Source organism: Lontra canadensis, unplaced genomic scaffold (genome assembly GCF_010015895.1).
Source record: "Lontra canadensis isolate GAN:19392208 unplaced genomic scaffold, GSC_riverotter_1.0 scaffold229, whole genome shotgun sequence".
Classification (NCBI taxonomy): Eukaryota; Metazoa; Chordata; class Mammalia; order Carnivora; family Mustelidae; genus Lontra; species Lontra canadensis.
In genome coordinates, this window is record NW_022631223.1 from 641,469 (window position 1) to 662,446 (window position 20,978).

The window sequence follows — 20,978 nt, forward strand, 5'->3', positions numbered from 1 at the left end:
TGCTGGGACCCTGCCAGACACATCCCTGTGAGGACCCCAGAGAATGCTAAGTCCATGATTTGCTGTGCACGGAGCAACATGGATGGATCTTGAAACTAGAACATGAAGTGGAACGGGTAAGAAACAGAACAAGCTAGCCCAGTACCATTCATGTGGAGTAAAAATACACATGCCCAAAGTAAAACACACCATTTGCAAAATACAGGGAAACAGATACGCACTGAGCAGAGCTGGAAGTCTGCCATAGTGGGCAAATGGAATGGCATGGGGAGCAGAGATAATGGGAATAAACCGACCAATAAAATAGAAGCAGGACCCCGCAGAGACCAAGATAATAGTGTGTTATTAGCTGAGGAGTATAATTAACTCAACTATGAGTGCCTGAGGTCTAGCTGAAAGAAAAAAAAAAAAAAAAGAATCCCACGTCCTAACAGGGCCCTTCTAGAAGCAGGAACCCCAGCAGCCTGAGGGAGGATTCAGGTGTGGGGGGGGGTTCTTCCTGCACCCAGCTCCACGGTGAGGGGGGCATGGCCACATGACCACTCCCAGCCCATCCACAAAGCTCATCCCCCCTTCACTGCAATTGGATGAGGGATGGGCCTGGGGAGCCGTGTAACCAGTGAGACTCAGAACTCCCAACTGCTCCAAGTAGGGGAATGTGGCAGTGGGGATACTGAGCTGCCTGTACGAGGCCTGGCAGCTTCCACCTGGGTCTCTGAGGGCGTGGAGTCACCAGGAAAGGAATGTGACCACCCTGGTGGTGGGACCACAGGAGCCCAGCATCCATCCCTCCTGGTTGCAGCCCTGGGCCTGTGAGTCCATTCCGCAGGCCCCCATCCGCCCAGACGGCCAGGTGAACACCACTGAAGGAGCCAAGGTCTGCCTAAATTCCTGACCAAATTACATGACTGTCGTTGCTCTCAGCTGCCAGGGGTCGGGGATGTTGGTCACGCAGCGATAGGTAACCAGAACCACTGGGATCTAAGCAGTGAAATACAGACGATCTGGCTGGGGGACATTCCACAGGACACATGTCGCCCACAGCTTCAGCACATAGGAAAAGCAGACAGAGGAGAGGCTGCCCTCGACCTACACTGGCCTGAGATAGAATAGCCCAGTTCGTGCGGGGCTCCTAATCGGCCCCAGTGTGAACAGACCAATAAGCCAGCTGTCTCAGCTCACTGAGGGGTTCCAGGATGGCCTGGGGACCAGCCGATCATTCTGTGAGGTGTGACGGCCACCAAATGCTGGCGTGTTTTCAAGATGAATACTTTCCCATTTTTTTATTAATCCTTTATTTAGCCATCATGCCTATGAGATGCCCTGACATATTTCAGCATGGATAGCAGTCAAAAGCAAAACGTCCAAATGTTCGCAACTGTGGAATCTAGATGATGGCTGTCTGGTGTCCTTTCTGGTCTTCTGGGTTTCCGTCTGCCACTCCTCACAATAAGCAGTCACTATGGTGTGGAGGTGGGACTGAAGGCCAGGGAGCCACCGACACTCACATCTGGGAATGCGTCCAGCTCCATGGAGTGAGTCCCTGAATTCCAGAACTGGAGATCCTGGAGCAGTCTCCAGGCAGGACCAGCAGGCCGGGTCAAGGTCACGGTCCAGGCTGCTAATAGCTTTGGTCTTTTGTTAATGGGACACCTGCTGTGGGTGGGGGCAGTGGGGATTCTGTGGTAGCCTGGGGTCAGGTTCTCATGGGTGGGGGTGGGTGCACACTCAGGAAGGGTCTCTTCCCAGGAAGCATCCCCCCAGAGACAGGGCCTACTCTCCTCCCCACCCTCCACCCCAGGGTGCGGGGTGGGGTGTGGACCTCGTCAGGGAGGGAGATCTCTGGCATAGCAGAGTCAGAGGTGCCTTGGGATGCTGCTCGAACCTCAATGACCCTCCCTTGCTCTGGCTACAAGTTCTCTCTCCGCTGCCTTCAGGACTGCCGCCCCAAAACTCAAACACATAACCCGGCAGGAAGCTACCACCACCTCCCACAGCTGCCATCCAGAGCAGAGCAGGATGAGAGCTTTCTGGGTTGGCAAGGCCATGCTGCACCCCCTCCCCACATGGCCCCAGGAGACCCTGATTCGTCACCAGTGCTGTTATCGAAAGTGGGGTCTGGCTTCACGTAGCATCAAGCCACAAGATAAGGAAATGCTTCCCTTCCCCAGTCCTCTGATCCTTCTGATCCCGACAAGAACAGGCTTGCCAAAGCAAGGCATTAAAAAGACAAGACACGCAGTTGTGGGGGAACTTCAGATAAGCAATGTGCAAATGTTTAGCGTAAGTACATCTTGCATAATACAGGGGATGTACTTATGCATCATGTATCTGAGATTCCAATTTAACTGGGCATCCCACATTTTTTACAGGGCAACCCCAGACAAGAGGAAAAGCTCAGGTTGATGCTGGTATGGCTTCAATACTTTCTAAATCTTTGCAGGGGATCTCTCTTTTAAACAAGTCACATCTATAACAAAACACTGGGACTTTCAAGCAGCAGGGGGAGGAAGGAAGAAATAAACATACAAGGCACTTGTGGACACACTAGTCACAAACATGTGAGTCATCAGGACCACCTGGGCCCTGCTCCTCCCAGAAGCCTGCCCAGAACAGCTGCCCCTGCTCCCAAGTCCAACCAGAGGCTGCTCACAGGGCACATCTGGGGGTTACGTGTGCTCTTGAAATCAGTTGCTGATATTCTAACCTTCCAATGTCATTAATGTAGCATTAGTTTAGTGGTGTAACATTTAAAATCTGAACACTTTGCACTGAATAGACCCCCATCTTCTCCAGGAAAACCAGAGGATAGGGCCTGCCAGCAGGGCCCCTCTGGTCCACGGTGAGTCCATGTTCACTCCCCACTGGCATCACGGTTCACTGTCTCCTTGGACCCACTTGCGCCTTGGGCTTCTCTTATCTACGCCCAAAGGAGGGAGGCCCAGAGGAGGTGGGAATTTCTGCTCCCTCCTGCCCGGCGTCCCCTCCTGAATGTCCTAGTCTCCTGGGTTAGGATCCCTCTTTTCTCTAAGTGGCAGACAGTGGGAATTTTGTCCCCTTGCAAGGTGCCTGCTACTACCCAAGTGGCGTAGTAGGCAACAGTGTATCGGTCCTATCCGATTCCAACTGCATCCCACAGTCATACAAGATACACAACACAGGAGGGAATACGGGAGTTACACACTGTCTTAGATGGTGATGCCCAGAGACAGAACCTGACATGGGTTCTCGTATATGTGACTTACTGGGGGACAAAACTTGGCAAAGAGGTGGTATTAGCTAGAGCCCAGCGCTGGCCTGATTCCTGGGGAGCCCTGCAGGGTGACCAGTACCCCAGGACTTTTCCCACTTAGGGACCTCCATCAGTCACTGGCCAAGGACCACAGTGGGGTGAAGAGGTAAGGATTACTTTCCAGGCATGTAGTGGGAGGCAATGCCTGTTGGCCAAGGGCAAGCGACTGCAGAAGGACATAGGTAGGAGCCATTAGCAGCCAACACCTGGAGCATCTGGAGGACGAAAGGGTCCAGATGGGGCGCCAGCAGTGGCCACAGTGTCTCTCACACACAGGCACACACACACACAGTGCAGAAGCCGATGAAACAGTATAGTCCTAAAAAGTGTCCCCAAACCTACCTTTAATTTATAATTTAGTCTGAGATCACCCCAGGCTCAGAAAGGTAACAAAGTATATACTAAAAATAATTATTTGTACAGCCATGCTCATGGCAGCATTGTTCTCAACAGCCAGATAGCAGAAACAACACAGGTGTCCCCCCCAGCGATGAGCAGTTAAACAAAATACGGTCTATACCTACACTGGAATATTCTTCAGCCTTAGAAAGGAAGTTCTGACACAGGCTACAGCGTGGGCAGATACTGCAGACAATGTACTAAGTGCAACGAGGCAGGCACCACAGGACGAATCCTATAGGTCTCACTTACGTGAGGTCCTTGGAGTCATCAAGTTCATAAAGACAAAAAAGAGGGTGGTGGATGCCAAGGGCTGGGAGGTGGGGAGCTATTTCCTGGGGACAGTTTCAAGTTTGGGAAGATGAGGAAGTACTGGAGATGGGCGGCGGGGCGGATTGTACCACAGTGTGAATGTGCTTAATGGCACCAAACTGTCCACTTAAAAGTGGCCAAGATGGTCCATCTTCCATTTCGTGTATTTTACTACAATAACGAGTAAAAACACATGCACTGCGGAGCCGGAAGCGAATACTAGAAGAGCACAGAGAGGGGAGGAAAGAAGGACCCATGCTGAAAGCTCCACAGGAAATAAGGGCTGCCCCAGACACCTCCCCCTGGGTCGTAAGCTTCCTGGCAGCCAAAGTCAGAAGGGAAATTAGAGGATGACCCAAAACTCCTTGTCTGATTGGAGGAAGTCATCTAATTCATCGGGAAAAATAAACTTGTTCTTGGCACAAAATGTGAGTGGGGATTTTAGCTGTTAGTTAGGTTCATGCTCAACGATCACTTCCCTGGTGCCAACGGAATGCCAAACACCAGACCCAGGCTTTCCAGGAAGGTTTATTTTCTTTTTACAATTTTATTTATTTGAGAGAGGAAGAGGACAAAAGCAGGGGTGAACGGCAGAGGCAGAGGGAGAAGCAGGCTCCCTACTGAGCAGAGAGCCTGATGTGGGGCTCGAGCCCAGGACCCTGAGATCATGACCTAAGCCAAAGGCAGACACCTAACCAACTAAGCCACCCAGACACCCCAAGGTTTATTTTATAAACCATGGTCTGCAGATAGGGAACCTCAGGCCCAGACAGAGGGCATATCACCAGTAAAAGGAGGCATGGAGATTTGAACCCAGGTCTGTCTAGCCAAGGGAGTACAGCCAGAGTCCTTCAGCTTCTAGATATTCATCACACACCTGCTACCTAACACCTCTTTTTATAGGTGGTGGAATGTGGCAGTGAACAAAACCAACAAAGGGGCAATGGGGCCAACACTGGGGGAGGGAAGAGACAAGGAACAAATGAATAAGAAGGTAATACGGGCATTGTGAATAAGGGGGATTGGAGCACTTCTTTGTCAAGAATGGTCAGAGCAGGGCACCTCGGTGGTGCCATCAGTGAAGCATCTGACTCTAGGTTTCGGCTCAGGACACAACCTCAGGGTCCTAGGATCGAGCCCTACAGCAGGTTCCATGTTCAGTGCAAATCTGTTTGAGATTCTCTTTCCTACTTCCTCTGCCCCTCCTGCTCGTGCCCTCTCTCCTTCTAAGATAAATCAATAAATCTTTAAAAAAAAAAAAAAAAAAGGAAAGGTCCGAGCAACCACATGGAACAGGTGACATCTCAGCTGACACTTGCCAGGCAAAAATGTGGTGGCCATGCAAAGATTTGGGGAGTGGCATCCAGGCAGCGGTAAGATCATATGCAAAGGCCCTGAGGCAGGGACCAGCTTGACACATTGTGGCTGGTATGCAGAGAACAAAGCGAGCAGAAGATGGTAAGGTGAGCAGCAAAAGGAGAAAAAATGAAAGAAGAGATGTGAAAATCAAGGAAAGAGAGAAGCTCCAAAGAGGAGGTCCATCAGTCCCCCATGTGCAGTGCCCCAGGGAACTCCACAAAGCATCCAGTACATTTAGCAAAAACTGTTCCAGCAAGGTCGTAGGGGTCGCCACGAGGTCTAGCACACTGGGAATTCAAGAAGGAACTACAAGTGGGGCCCAGGTGGCTCAGTCAGTTAAGCATCCAATTCTTGATTTCAGCTCAGGTCATGATCTCAGGGTCCTGGGATCCGGCCCAGCATCGTGAAATTCTCTCTTCCACTCCCTCTGCCCCTCCCCCAACTCACACTCTCTCCCCCAACCCCTCTCCAAAAAGAAAAAGAAAAGAAAAAAAGAAGCAACTACAGACATCCTTTCCAAGAAGTCCAAGGAAGATTCCAGTCCATAAAGTCTGAACCAGGTAAAACCTAAACAACATCATATAGGGATCACAAATGTAGGAGACAGAACTAAAAAGCCAAGCTGGAATGGCCACCATAGAAGTCTGGTGATGAGTACCTGGTGGGTGGAGGGACACAGGGAAGGACAATGGGAGCTCCTGGGTGTGGGCGCTGTCCTCCTGATACCCCCAGGTAGTGGTCACTCAAGGGCATGCTGAAGTTTATCTACTTTCTTTTATGTGTGCTTTTTCACAATAAAAGAGATTTTTAAAAAAACAAAGAAAAGAAAAGCCAATTATAGTAGTCCAGGAAAAGAAAACAAGAGCAAGAAATGGTGTTGGCAGAAGAAATGGGAAGGAGGGGAGGGATGAGAAAAATAGTCACAAATTACTGAAAGAAAGTGATCACGTTTGGCTTCTGTCTTTAAAGTCTTATTTCCCTTCATTTCCTTGAGGCAAAAGTCTATGTAATCCCTGGCATGGTTTGCAAGAAGACAGGGCTGCATGAGGAGAAGTGTTAGGAGACCAGGGATGTGTTAGGAGATGGGGTCTGGGTCTTTGCGCTGGGAGAGCCAGGCAAGGCTGAAGGCACAGGTAGATGGCTTGAGAACCCCAAGGAGAGGAGAGAAGCTGGGTCCAAAGTACAGGGGGACACTGGGGCTCTGAGCCAATCCTGGGTGCAGAGTGCTAACAAGCATCGGGACCCCAGGTGGGACACACAGAGGGGCTTGGAGCCTTGTGTCCTCACAGGCTCACTGGCCCCTGGGGACTGCCAAAGGCGTGAGCTCATGAAAACACTTGCAAAATCATTCTTCAAGTAGAACAGCCAGGGTATTTTTCCCCTCCCTGCCCTCTCCTCCCTAAGAAGAAAAAAAAAAAAAAATGAAATGAGTAAAAAGCTCCTTAAAGCTTGGGCAAGAGTTGACCCCATGTATATAACCATTAATCTCATTACCAGCATAAGCAGGTGAAAAATTACAAAGATGAATGTCCATGACTTATAATCGACCTTTAAGCAAAGAAAATGTTGCTTTTGGCACCAGGAGGGAGCTGCTATTTTCCTTCCCCACAAGTCACAACTCTGGAAAGAGGAAACGCTCCCAGGGAGTAGTGATGAGAAATGGGCCTGCCCACAGCCACGCTGAGCTCACTGCTCTCCCCACCTGGCGTCCAGGGGCCTCCACCCGGCCCCAGATGGAGGGGTGGATGAGCAGCGTCACACCCCTGACCTCTCCCTCTCTCTCTAAAGAGCCAGGCTTCTCCATCCAGCCTGCCCTGGTCCCACCCGCAAGAGGTTTTTTGGCTGATCTCTCACCCTGCTCAAAATCCTGAATGGTGCCTTGGAGAATCCACAAAAAGCTATGGGTAGTATACCCCTCCATCAAAAAAGGGAAAATGCAAGCAAAGCAGGGTAATGGATATGGGGTGGTTTCTGGCCATCTCATTATATATTTACCTGCCTTTCAGGAGCAGCCCGGGAGCTTCCTTCTGAGGTCCACATGACCCGACTGCCCCCGCCCCCACCATCAGTGTTTCCTATTCCTGGATCCAAAACTGAATTTTGCAAGGACACAAACCCACAGTGTGTTAAGCTAACCTGGACCAGATTTTCTGTCACTTGCAATTGAGAATCTTAACAGAGATAAGGGCATACACCAAAATCTGTTGTGTATCATTTTAGGAGTCTCACAGACTCCCTGGAGCTCACTCACACACCCCTGGTTGAAGACTCCTGGCCCAGGGACATAGTGGAAACTCCAAAAGAGGCATTCAAAGTCTATCACTACCTAACCCCCACCTATCTTCCCAAACGCATTTCTCTCCGCTGCCTTCCATTTACCCAATTCCTGATAAACTGGAAGATTCCCAACCCCCATTTTCCTCATATTGCTAGCCCAAACCAGAGTCCTCCCTTCAGAATCTCTGAAGACCCAAATCCCAGCTCCTACTTTAAGGCTAAGCTCCAAGGGTAGATGGATGGGCAAGTGGATGGATGGATGGATGGATAGATTAGTGGCTGATGAGCAGTTAGCAGGTGGAAGATGGATGTACGAGAAGGTAGAAGGTCAATGAGTAAGTGAACTGGTATACAGAGGGACAGCTGATGAAGAGAATAGGGGAATAGACATATGGTGAACAAACAATCAATAAATGGGTGAGTGAACAAATGGCAGATAGAGGACAGATGGATGGGAAAGTGGGTCAGTGGATGAAGGAGCAACCAGCATGGGATGCCTGTCTAATGGATGGGCAGATGGCTGGGTAGATAAGTGAGAAGGTAGAAGATGGATGGATGGGAAGGCGGGTTAATGGGTGGGCTTATCACCGCAGGAATGAATGGTTGAGGAAAAGTTCAATGACTGGGCAGGAAATGGGTCAGTGGACAAAAGGACGCAGGCATAGCAGGTGGGTACATAGGTACGTGAGCAGCAGATGGGCAGGTGGAGCTAGGAAAGTTCTCTTGGTGCTCAATCAGGACTCCTCCCAGACCCCCTGGAAAGCCCTAGAATAAGGCCAAAGGCTCTCTGATAGGCCAGTATCTCAAACAATTCTTGGCCATGTTGAATAGCTTGGAAGCGTGGCCATCAAGTCACACTGGCCTGCATTCACAGCCCAACAGAGTAGACTCCCATTATTTGACCACAGACCAGGGACTGGCTCTCTGAGCCTCATTTTCCCCATCTGTTAAATGGGAAGCATCACGGTTTCCTCACAAGGTACTGTGGGATGAAATAAAGAATTCTCTGCAGAGGCTAACCCAAGACATGGGACAGTCAGAGCTGACAATAATTTCCATCCTACTAAAAAAAAAAAAAAAAAAAAAAAAAAAAAAAATTGTTCTGGGGCCTAAAAAAAGAAAAGGGCAGCCACCTCGCATTTTGTAAGACAAGGAAAATCCTGGCGCCAAAAGCAGACGTGGATACTCTAAGCAGACAGAAGTATAGGCCAGTTTCATTTACAAATCCTAGCTTCCAGGTCCTAAATAAAATACCAGAAAATTGAACCCAGCAGCCTGTTAAGGGGATAATATATTGTGTACAACAGCATACTTCAGGAATTCAAGGGTAGTTCAATATTTTAAAAAATCAATGCAATTCACCAAAAGGAAAAATCGAAGGGGTCACCTCACTAGATGCTGGGAAAAAAAACATTCCATAAAATCTGACATCCTGATTAAAATCTCGGAGAGAGGGGCGCCTGGGTGGCTCAGTGGGTTAAGCCTCTGTCTTCCGCTCAGGTCATGATCCCAGGGTCCTGGGATCAAGCCCCACATTGGGCTCTCTGCTCAGAAGGGAGCCTGCTTCCCCCTTTCTCTCTGACTGCCTTTCTGCCTACTTGTGATCTCTCTCTGTCAAATAAATAAATAAAAATCTTTAAAAAAAAAAATAAAATAAAATCTCCGAGAGAAGTTAGCTCCTTTTGGTAGAGAGGACCACCTTCCAGGCTTCTATGGAAATGGACTCACCTGAGTGTTCGTGGGAACAGGAGTCGGGTGTATGAATGTGTCCGCGTGTGCACTCTGATGTGAGGGAGAGTGAACACATTCACATGCCTGTGAACTCTTAAGGGTGTACAATGTGAGTGGCTTTGGTAGGGGTGTGTGCAAATTTAAGTCTGTATGATTCTGTGTGAGGAGGTGTGAATATGCACATAACTGTGTATGTAAAATACACAAACATGTGTGTGCATGTACACGTGCTAGGCCATCCCCCACTGGTGGGTCCCACCCCTCCTACAGCCCCAGCCAGTGGGTTACTGCTTGCCAAGTCTCCTGAGCTTTCCCCTCTCTCTACCTGTATCCCTTCCCCTCTGCCCTGACCACGCTCTCTCCTCGATGCCCCCATGACTGGCTTCCTGCTCCCCGCCTCGGCCCCACCTCACTCAGAGCTCCAACGGAGGCCATCCCGTCCCACACCCCACCATTCTAGCCTGTGTCGACAGCCCCACGGACATCACCACGCTCGGGGCACAGTCAGTGCCCTGGGGAGGCTCTTTCTGCCATCAACCACATCTCAGAGATCCCATCCTCTGCCTGGCCAGATGGGTTGGCCCTCAGGGACCGGGACAGGCAGGGTCATGTCCTACACTTAGGAGCCAACATCGTACACTGATGTCTCCGCCTGCTTGTCTCCCCAGCTGCACTTGATTCTGAGGCAAGGACTCTGCCCTCCTGCTCAGCCTTGACCTGGGGTCTGGGCCACAGCGGGCACTTAGAATGCTTTGGGTGGGTGGGTGAATGAATTAGTGTGCATGGCCCCAGCAAGTCCTAATACAGGACATGGGATGAATTATAAATGTAAGTGCCACCTACACTCATCCCAGAAGGGCCTTTGATATCAGCAAAAACTTGCCTGAGGTCACCTGGCAAGTCACAAACTGAGCTGGTAGCCCCAAGCACACAGGTGCACAGGAGCCTTTTCTCACGTGTCACCATTTAGCCTCACGGCTCCACATGGGGCAAGGGTGGAGCAGACAGGGACTTTTTCAGGGCTTCCAGTGGGGAGGCCTGTGTGCAGTAGACCCTGCCAGGTCTCGCCCCCGCTACGGCAACCCCATCGCCACCTTCCCCCACCCCCCGCCTGGCCATAACCCGCCCCTGCCAGAGCACAGGCAGATAGTAAGCAGGACCAAGCTCTGGACTCCCCAGGCTGCTGGGCCACTCCAGCATATGACACTCTGAGAAGGCCTGTTCCATTGGCTTATGGGCCCAATCAGAGCAGCCTCCCAGCCACACCCAGGTGGGGACTCAAGGAGATGCTGCAGAGACCCTAGCATGTCACCTGGCAAACAACAGGCACTCAATACATGTTCAACATTTTTAAAAAATTACTGTTCCCAGCTACTCTAAATCTTTCACAGCTCCTTGACTCCACCTGTTCCTTGATTCCCTCTGCCAGGCCCAAGTGGTCTCCCCTTATCAAACTCCTATTCATCCCTCAAAGCCCAGCTCAATATCTCCTCCTCTGAGAAACCTTTCTTCAGAGTTCACAGCTGCCTCTCTCGATCTCCCTGCACTCTGTACACAGAGCCCCAATTCTGCACAGGGTTCGCAGACAAGAAAGATATAAAAGCAAGAGGGTTAGACCAAACCCACAGAGAGTAATAGATTCTGCCCACACCCTCGCCAAGTGGGGCAAGTGTGGTTGGGGTGGAGGTCAAGACCCCAGAGCCCCTACCCCTTCTCTTAACTCAATAGGGAGTCAAGAGAAGGGGTAAGGGCTACCCCAGATGGTGAAGAGCCGCTGTTCCTCATCCTGGAACATGGTGACATTCCCTTTGGGATGGGTTTACCATGTGACCTGGGAACAGGAAAGAAACTGCAGGCCAATTATACAGAGCAACTCGATGCTCTGAGGATCTCCACCTCCTTCTCCTAGCAAGAGAAACCCAATCATCCTCTGGGGAGCCACCCTCTCTCGGGTTACATGGACCACAAGATGGCCATCCCCCATCCATAGGGACCACCACATGGGCCCACACTGCAGTTTCTGAGCTCAAATGAGTAAGCCCAGAGCTGCCGGGCCATGTGACCGCCTGATGGAGACAGTCCCAAGGGCATCTTTAGAGCCCCTGGATACAGCCATGCCTGAAACTGCACCCTCTATTTTTTCGTTCCATGACTTTTTTGTTGAAGTTACACTTTCTCTCAACCTGTGATCAAAAGAATCCTGACACTTGTGATGAAAGTAAGAGTAGCCAACTGTATTGTGTTGGTTGCTGATTCGACTCTGAGACTGTTGGTCTCTGGAGTTCATAAACTTGGTCCCTGCACCAGGGACCTCCTGCACCGCTAGTCTGCTTTACGGAGAGCCCATTCTCAGGGACCGGCTGAAGAGAGCCCACAGAACCCCTGTCACTATCACAACCCTGCCCCCAGCCACAGCCCATTGGCCCGGCATGGACATTTCACCCATGATGGGCCAATCAGAGCTCTTCCCCAGGATTCTGCACTGGACCTAAAAGAAAATACAGAGCATCTCCGGGGGGAAGAACTATGAGCCAGGCAGCCTCCAAGCTGAAAGCAGGCATATTTAAGTCATTTTGAGAAAACCGCAGAGCTTGCAGAGAAAACCAGAGACAAAATAAAGACAGGGTGTAAGGCAGTCTTGGCTGCATCAGAAACCTTCACTGTAGATTTCTCTGGGCCAGCAGGGCCTAGTCTCCCCTGACGATGCAGTGGAGCCCCCTGCTTCTCCTGAGTGACCTCCAATGAAGCCCGTGTGAAGGAGAAATCGCTCACCCCACAGTGGACAGGCCCCATCTGAAGCCCAGCACAGGGGAAATCCCTGTGGGACAGAGCCCAGGGTGTGGGTGGGCCACCGTGCCCTATGCTGAGGCCCTACCCTCCCCGTGAGACCCCTGAAGACTGGAGCCAAGAGGGAGGGTCACTAGTCCCACCGCACGCACAGGAAGCCACAGCCATTCCAAGGGGCGTACCTGGCCCAGGCACGTCCTGCCTTGGGGTCACAGTGGGGCATTTCAGGGACAGGCAACTGACGTCACCATATCCTTTCCCCGGCCAGCACTCCATTACATGAGTCTCTCTCACTCATCAGGGTGCAAGGTCAGCCATTCAGTTCAAGGAAACGAGTTATGAGGGGTGATGGGAGTAGGGCAAACTTTTCCTCACAATGGGGCATGTCGTTAATTAAGGGCCCAAGCAGCCATTATCATGAGTGTGATTGGAATTACCCATGAGACATATCATTAATGACCTCTGCTCACCAGACTTCATAGCTTACACGGCACTCTCCCATCTAGCTAGGCCTAGATTCCCCATGTCATCCAGAGACTGGGCCCAGCCTCACCTGGCCAGCTACCATCAAATTCCTTCCTCAGCGCTAGAGCCCTGGTCCTAAGCCCCTGGCCCACGACCCCCTAGCATGGGTCCCAGGCCACCGGACACCTCAGAAAATGCCTCAAACCCCTGGCCTGAGAACCAGGGACTTGGCCTCAGAGGAGACATCCCTGCTGGAGGGACTGCAGCCTCCTGTTACATCCCAGCCCAGCAGGAAACATGCCAGTGAGGGCCCAGAAAGATGGAAAGGGGGATTCCCAAGAAGCTGGGAGGTGTGGGATGACCAGCCAGAGGGGTCTGCCCAAGTGGGACTACAGAGGACCGTACAGGATGAGCTCAGATCTCAGAGACAAGGCAGAAGCAACAGAAGCCTGTGGAGAGTAACTCCCCCCCATCCAGTCTCTTTCCACCACTCAGGATCACAGAGAACCCCCTGTGGAAAACTCGTGTGCCTTGCATGTCTCCCTGCTGCTTGCCAACCTTTGTAGCAAAGAGAGAGCAGGTCCCACGGCTCAAGGCTGAGGCAGGGAAAAGAAGTCGTGAGGGTTCAAAGCCCTGCTTGGCTGTTGTTAATCTTTATTTTTTCATGGGTATTGCTGATTTAGGGCAAATCTGATTTTTATCTATAGCTCTGACAGAAGGTCTCCTTTTAAATAAGTACAAGTAAAACAGGGAAGGGATTTTTTTAAATATACTATGTGTCATGTAAAGGCATGGGAGGTCGGGAGGTCTGGCGGAAAATGTGATGGTGTAATGCTAAGCATTACTTTATCAGAAGAGGAAGCCGATACCCTCTGGATTTTTCCTCAAGAGAGGACACAAGTGCCCCTATGGGGCCTCCCTTCATCAGCCCCATAGGCAGGGACCAGCAGCAGAGACCATGAGGTGTCCATGGTCAGACAACATTTGAATTATTCTGCTTGGAGGACACTCCAGGGGACAGATAATGAACACTGAGATGCTCAATCAGCACCAAACCACCACAAGGACGGCTAATCTCTCAGCTCCGGAGGACTAGGAGGCTGACACGGAAACCACAGGGAAGAGCTATGGCCGTGTGTCTGTGTGCATGTGTGTACACACATGCCTCTGAGTGCTGGGAGTCAAGAAGATTACAGTTCTGAACCACCGCCTTTGAGGGGTTGGCATGTGTCAAGACCACCAGGGGCCCAGAACCCCTGAGGTGGCCCTGATCCACAGAGGTCCAGCCCCACTCTGCCTGTCCCACTCATTCCCCAATGGGCTCAGAACCCTTTCCCGGCTCCCTCTGGCTCAGACAAGAGGCCACAGACTTGCTGGGGCTTTGGGAGCTGTTCTCCGGGGTCCTGACAGTTCTCTACCAGAATGTTTTTAATGTTGTGCTCTCATTGTAAGGAGTCATTGAGAACAGAATTATCTGGATCACTGAATGCTCACTTTGTGACCAAAGACACAGCTGGGAATTCATGGCTAGGATGGGAGACCCAGGCTGAGGAAAGAACAACTCTGGGAGGCTTATCAAGACCCAGTGTGACCTGGGGTGCCTGGGTGGCTCAGTCAATTGATCAGTCATGATCCCAGGGTCCTGGGATCGAGTCCCGCATCGGGGTCCCTGCTCAGCGGGAAGCCTGCTTCTCCCTCTGCCCGCTGCTCCCCTTGCTTGTGTTCTGCTCTCTCTGCTCTCTCTCTGATAAATACATAAAAAATCTTTTTAAAAAATGGTGTGTCCTCCCCACAAGGCCAAGGGCTGGCCCCTACAATGGCATCTCAATGATGAGAAGGAGGACAGGAGAGCAGAAAGAACCCAGCTGGCGTAGGTTAGTGAAGTACCATGTAGCTGCCAAAAAATGGTGCTCCGGGCCCCCTGTAGCCTGCACACCAACCCTGCAGGCAGGCCACTACCACCAGGCCCACTTTACAGATGGAGAAGCTGAGGCTGGGACACAAAGCCCTCATTATGCGGGCTCCCAGGACTCAGGCCAGGCAGGCGTGCCAGCGTCCTCCAGGCTTCCCTGGCCTGGCTGGGTCCTCACCCTACTGGCACTCCACAGGCCAGGCCTTCTTCTCACATTTCAGGCCATTCCTGGCCATCAAACCATAGCAGAGCCAGGAGGGCTGTCCCAAGTTTGCAATGAGGAAATTGAAAGATTGAAGCTCTTGCTGGTCAGGGCCTGCCTGCAGCCAAAAAGGCCTCTGGTGGTCAGAAGCAGCCATCCCACTCCCCTGGAATGTGGGTGCTCACTGCCCCCCACCCAGGGGGGCAGGCCACGTCTCCCAGCCCAGGGCAGGCAGGCAGCCCCGCTTCCTCACCAGCATGTGACCTGGGTGGGGTCACTCTGGCCTACAATGCAGCATCCCCCCACCAGAAAAGCTAGGCTCCCCACCCTCGAGGAAGGAAATAACCTTTCCCCAAACCAGCACTTTCTTTGCAACAATCTCCATATATGAGAAGACAGAGGCATTTTTGCAATGCTTCCAAGTTCCAATAAACGTGAGGACAATGGTGCAAAATGACGCAGGGCTTGACCTGAGAGAGGCCCTGGGAAGGGACCAGACCGGAGGAGGTAAATTAGCAGGGCGTGCGTGCCAGTGGTGCCCGTGATCAAGGGGCAGCCCATCCGGAGCAGGACCTGAAGGTGGACAGACCTGGCTCCTGCCCCAGTTCTTCCTCCAGACTTGCCATGTGACCACAGGCAGACACGCCCCTCTCGCAGCCTCAGTTTCCCTGCTCTGTCACTCTCACAAGCCTCCCACCGATCATCTCACCCCCCTCTAGTCCCTCATGCCTGGACTGCTTGCCAGACAGAGCCTCCAACCCTCTGGCCATGTCCATCCTCTTCTAAGAAATGCCCCAAGACTGCCCATCTCCAGGTCACAGGCCAGGATTTGAGGTGCTCCATTGTCAGGGTTCAGTCCACCAGCACAACTTTATGGCCCACTTCTCCTCCAACCCACCTCTCCAAGAGAAACTGGGTTTTCTCCTGTTCTTGTGTCTCCCTCACCTTTTTACCTTCACATCACAGTGCCTGTACACCTCCTCTGGGAGGTCTACCCTGACCACCACCAGACTCAGCTAGATGCTTCCTTGGCTATCAGGACCACTGTGCTCTCTCCTTCAGGACAGCCCTGACTGAAGCAGGTCAGAACTGCCTATGTGCCTCCCTGGGGCCCCCGAATTGGCATGGAAGGGACAACAGGCCATCCCACACCAGAGGCTACTGTGCGCACCCCAAAACCTTGGGCACACATCCCTGGCATGGATGTCCAGGGAGCCACTGTCCAGGAACCCTCACTCTGCAAGCCAGGCTGTTCCCAGCAATGCTCAGCCTCCCATAAGGCCCAGTTCCAGGCCCCTGTGGCTCTCCCCCAGCAGCTCAGGAGTGGGGGTACTTTAAAATCTCAATCAGGGCTGGCCCTTCCCTGAACTGAATCTGTATCCACCCAGAATAAAAATGAAAGCCCTCCTGTGGCGCCCAGATGTGGCCCACCCTCCAGTGGCTCTCCTTGATCATGGGGGTCCTGATTTCCAGCTGCCCCAGGTCATTTGCGCCTGTCATGACCTCTGCCTGAACAGCCCTACTCCACCCAGGCATCTGCTCCACTGACACCTCTCATGCTCAACCTAAAATATCCCCACCCAACTCCCAGCCCCAGACCAGGTTTGCCATCTCTTTATCGCAACCACAGCCAGCATAGGAAATCACAGTGAGCACCCACACAACTCCTGTGTGTGTGTCTCCCACCAGAAAGCAGGCTCTGTGGGGGCAGAGGATGTTGCCTTGGTCACTGTCCTATGCCCAGCACTCAGAACAGCATCCAGGACCCAGTAGGTGCTCAATAAATGGAACGAGTGATCTCATTTCCTCCTTCCGTTAACCCTAACAGAGACAGGACACCCATTTTACAGATAAAGAAACTGAGGTTCAGAGGCGTAAGTCACTGGCCTGATGGGATCACAGCCTGCGAGTGGCAGAGCTGGGAATCCAAACCTTGTAGGATTCCAAAGCAAGCATTTCCTACCCCTGGCTTCCCCTGGCTCTGGACCTGCAGCTCATCTCCCAACCAGCTGGCAGGGCTGACTAGGGAAACAATCTCAGGACAAAACCGTAAGTGCTGTGGGTGCCCATGCCAGGAGGAGCCAGCGGTCAAATCACCAGAAGGAAACACACCCACAGGAAAAAGGGGTAAGAAATGGAGTGAGAGAGAGAAAGGGTGGGTTTTTTCTTTTGTCCATTTGCCAAACTTTGCAAAAAGTGACTTTGTTACCATCTAATTTAATCTCAGTGGAAACTTTTGTGTACCATGCCAGGAAGAAGTTAGTCCGTTCAACAACAAGGTCAGTGAAGCAGGGAATTTAAAAACCACCCTTAAACAGTTCCACTTAAAACTCACAAATGAACGGTCACCCACCAACTGCCCAAATGCTTTTTAATTTAATGTTTTGAACAGGCAATGTGGTCATGTGGTTCAAAAAAGCAGCAAATATTAAAAAAAAATTTTTAAAAGGCACTGGGACATGTCACCTCACCCTTGCACCCTTGTCCCCCGCCTGCCCACCCCAACCCATCCCCAGGTGACCACAGGTGAACACTGCAACTTGTTCCTTGTGTTTCCTCCCAGGCCTTGTTTATGTTTACACAAGCTAACAGGAAGTTGGATTTCTTATTGGACACAAGAGGCAGCACGGTTTACAAGCCATTCGGCAATGTGGCACCTATTTTCTTCTCTTAATAGATCTTGAAAGACCTTTCCACAGAGAGTGTCCTCATTTTTTAAAGCTGCATAATATTCCATGGTGGGGCCATCCCAGCATGGGATGTCACCCCGGGTCTCAAATGTCCAGCCACAGACCTATCTCCCTCCTCTGCCTGTAGCTTCTCAAGGGTGAGAACCATACCCCAGCACGGGGCCTGCCACAAGCCTCCCAATCTTACTCAAGAGGGTGTCGTAGAACGGAGAATCCGATCTCCTTGCTTCTTCCACCAAAACCATTCAGTAGCTTTCAAACTCCCTATGCTGACCCTCCTTCACTTCCTCGGCACCCTCACACCTCTCCCTGACTCACTCCAGCCTCCTCCTTTTCCATTCCTCACACATACCAAACAGGATCCTACCTCAGGCCCTTTGCACTAGCTGTGCCTCCTGCTTGGCATTCTCCCTCACCACTCTGGTCTCAGCTCAAAAGTTCCCTCCTCAAAGGACCCTCCCTGCCCTTTCTGTTTAGCTGTTCTGTTGACTTAAGCTCCTTTACAGCATCTGAAACAATGTGAATAATTAACATCATTAATTGACATAATTAATTTCTTTGTCCCCTGAATCACCCCACCTCACCTATCTAACTAGAATACAGACTGCATGGGAACAAAGAGAGTGTCTGCATTGCTCACCCTGAGTATCTACCTGGACGGTGCCTCACCTAGGATGTGACTCCCACACTCCAGCCCAGGAAAGCCAAGCTCCCGCAGCAGCTCCCACCTGGTAGAATTATTCCTGGCAGCCCTCACAAAGCTTATGGGACTGTGGGAGCCCAGCACCCAGAATCATGCCACGAGCTGGAACTGCATCCCAGGCCAAGGTCTTCGGCTAGGGGAGGCCTTTCAGAATTCAAGAAACCTGGGAGCAGGGCTACACCCAACTGCCTCCCGACAGTGGTCCCAAGGATTCCACCCTCTCCCCTCCCCACCTCAGATCCATGAGCCCTAGAAAGCTCAAGAGCTCAGTACCCATTTTACAGAAGGGAAGACTGAGGACCTGAGAAGGGATGGATGGGCCCTCTGCACCATCTTACACAGCCCAGCACCTTTCTCCCCAGTGGGAAAGAAAACCCCCAGGAAGCTTGAGGAAGAGGTCAGGGCTGCCCACCATCCCCAGTTACTATAGGAGGGCTGGCCCTCATTCAGTCAGTCAACAAACTTCCAGGATGTTGCACATCCCAGGGGGCACTTCACTGACATCAGCCACAGAAGTGTGCTCACAAGAGAGAGCAGAGTCACAGAAGCTAGGGCTTAAAGTAACAAAGCAACTGCCCCACCCCGTGCCACCCATGGAGAGGCCACCCAAGGGAATGAGAGCTGGGACCTGGGAGCCTGTTCTCCACCTGAGTCCCTCCTTGTAAGGCATCTCGTCCACCAAGGCTGACCAGGGACTTACAGGGAAAATGCAAGGTCAGCATGAAACCTGATGTCCAGCAGGGCACACTGTGATGCTCCTGAGGCCAGACAGACTTGAGACTCAGGAGTCTTTATCCTGGTGGTCAAGGGGTCATTGTGGATATGACTGTCAAGACGAGAGCAGAAAACCATGCTGAGCTTTCAGGCTGATGAAAACGGCCTGGCTGGCTCGGCTGGTGGAGCCTGTGACTCTTGATCTCAGGGCTGTGAATTCAAGCCCCATGTTGAGTATAAAGATTACTTAGAAATTTAAAGAAATCCTTAAAAAAAAAAAAAAAAAGGAACCTGGGTGGTCATTTAAATCTTCACTTTATTATGAAATCTTCACTTTAGGTCCTGAATTTAGCTCTGCCCTGACCCCTGTAGAGAATGCAGCTTCACTTCCCTAGCATTCCACAAGCATTTATTAAGCACCTACTGTGTGCCAGGTGTGGACCTGGCTCAGGGACTTCACCCAGGTTGATGAGTCCCTCCACTCATGGATTCATTAAAAGAGGGCAAAGGGCTTGGCTTTAGGGCCAACAAACTCTGGGTTGAAATTTCAGCTCTACCACTTGCTTGCTAGAAAACTCTTTCTAAGACTCAGTTTCCCCATCTGTCAAATAAGGTAAGAATGTGACCTTGCAGAATCATTGATGGGATCTGGAAAGAAATTTGACCGTCAAAGCCAGCTCTGATTCCATGGCCTTCCTCCCATGGGGCTCTCAGGCCACTGTTCCCCACAATCCAGCAGAAAGCGCCTGCCATCATCACAAAGATGCCTTGTGGTCCAGGCCTCTGGTATGCCCCCCAAGTGCTCTGAAGAGGTGTAAGGCTCACTCAAGGCTTTCCCAGTCCTGGGTGGGGGGACTAGCCTAGGCCCCTTTGGGGTAGGCAAGACAGCAAAAAGAGCCCAGTTTATATGGCAGGCACAGCCAACAACAGAGGTGTATTCAGGCCAGGTAGGAGCTGAGTCCCGGGTGGAGACTATAGCCAAATGATGCTCCTGTCCCATCCCCGGCGGGGGGACAGAGGCAGACAGCACTAGACAGTGGGTATCACAAGGGAATGTGGACCCTGGGCTTTCAGACCTTGTGATTTTTCAGGTAAAAGATGAAAATCTGGACTTTTCTGTGAAACCTGCCAATTTCAAATGCTGGCAGCTAATTAAATATTTAAAAATAATAACAACATGGTAAGAGCCAAGCAAAACACACAGAGCCAGTCAAAGCCGGGGCTGGCAGGTTTGCATAGCCAGCGTAAGATTCTTTGATTTCACCCATCCCCTGCCCGCTTCCCCTGTTTCACAGCTCTGGATCCAGGAGGGGAGGGTGGAAGTCAAGGAAGCAACAATTACCGGTCCCTCCCTCCTCCTGGTGGGGATCTTCACCCTCCTTTGCACGTGAGGAAGGTGAGGCTCAAAGCCCCAGTCATTCAGCTACAAACACTAGCCTGGCCAGCTCTTGGGGGCTTGCTCTGAGAGGGGCTATTCAAGGGGCTCTGCGTGATGACCAGCACCCAAATTTTTTTTTTTTTTTTCTTTTTCTGGCCTGTTACAGTGACACCTGCTGGCTCACACCAGCTTTGGACCAGTCCAAGTGGAGTCCCCTTGTAACAGGGCTGGTCATCGGGCCAAGAAATGGCAACGCTGCTTGAGAGAGTAGAGTGGGGGAAGGAGAGAGGATGCAAGCAAGGGGTGATGAGGAGTGGAGAGGCTGGCGGAGTCAGGCCCAGCTCTGAAGGCCCCTCCCTGTGCTCCTACAACCTCCCAGTCCCAATGGTAAGAGAGCCTCAGCCAAGAGGCTTCCCCTGCCACAGCCCTCCTCTGGCTCCCAGCTAAGGATAGCAGGCAGGGCTATGCCCATAGAGATGGAGGGTCAGGGGTGCATGGGACTATGAAGTTGTTGGATGTGACTCTGGGTGAAAGATTCAATGTGTGAGGCACTGTTACTCCAGTTATGCGAGAGACACGTGTGTGACACATGTGAGATAGAGATGCATGTGTGATAGACACACGTGTGGCAGACATGCATGAGTGCCAGAGGCACACGCGTGTAACACAGACACAACTGTTTGAGAGAGAGGCGTGCCTGTCTGGGGCACGCCCATGTGTGAGGCACGTGTGTGCAAAAGGGATCCAGGCACGTGTG

At 51.6% G+C, this 20,978-nt stretch overlaps 1 protein-coding gene across 2 annotated transcripts in view; it reads right to left on the minus strand.

Annotated features, from left to right (window-relative positions):
* FBLN2 (fibulin 2) overlaps positions 1-18,919 on the minus strand; it is an 81,109-nt gene extending 62,190 nt beyond the window's left edge. The window contains exon 1 of one of the 2 annotated variants that reach the window (XM_032849441.1): positions 18,830-18,919. The gene's annotated coding sequence lies outside the window, so the exon portion shown is untranslated. The remainder of the gene's footprint in view (positions 1-18,829) is intronic. The other variant, XM_032849440.1, reaches the window with a different exon arrangement.
* Between the last annotated feature and the right edge of the window lie 2,059 nt (positions 18,920-20,978).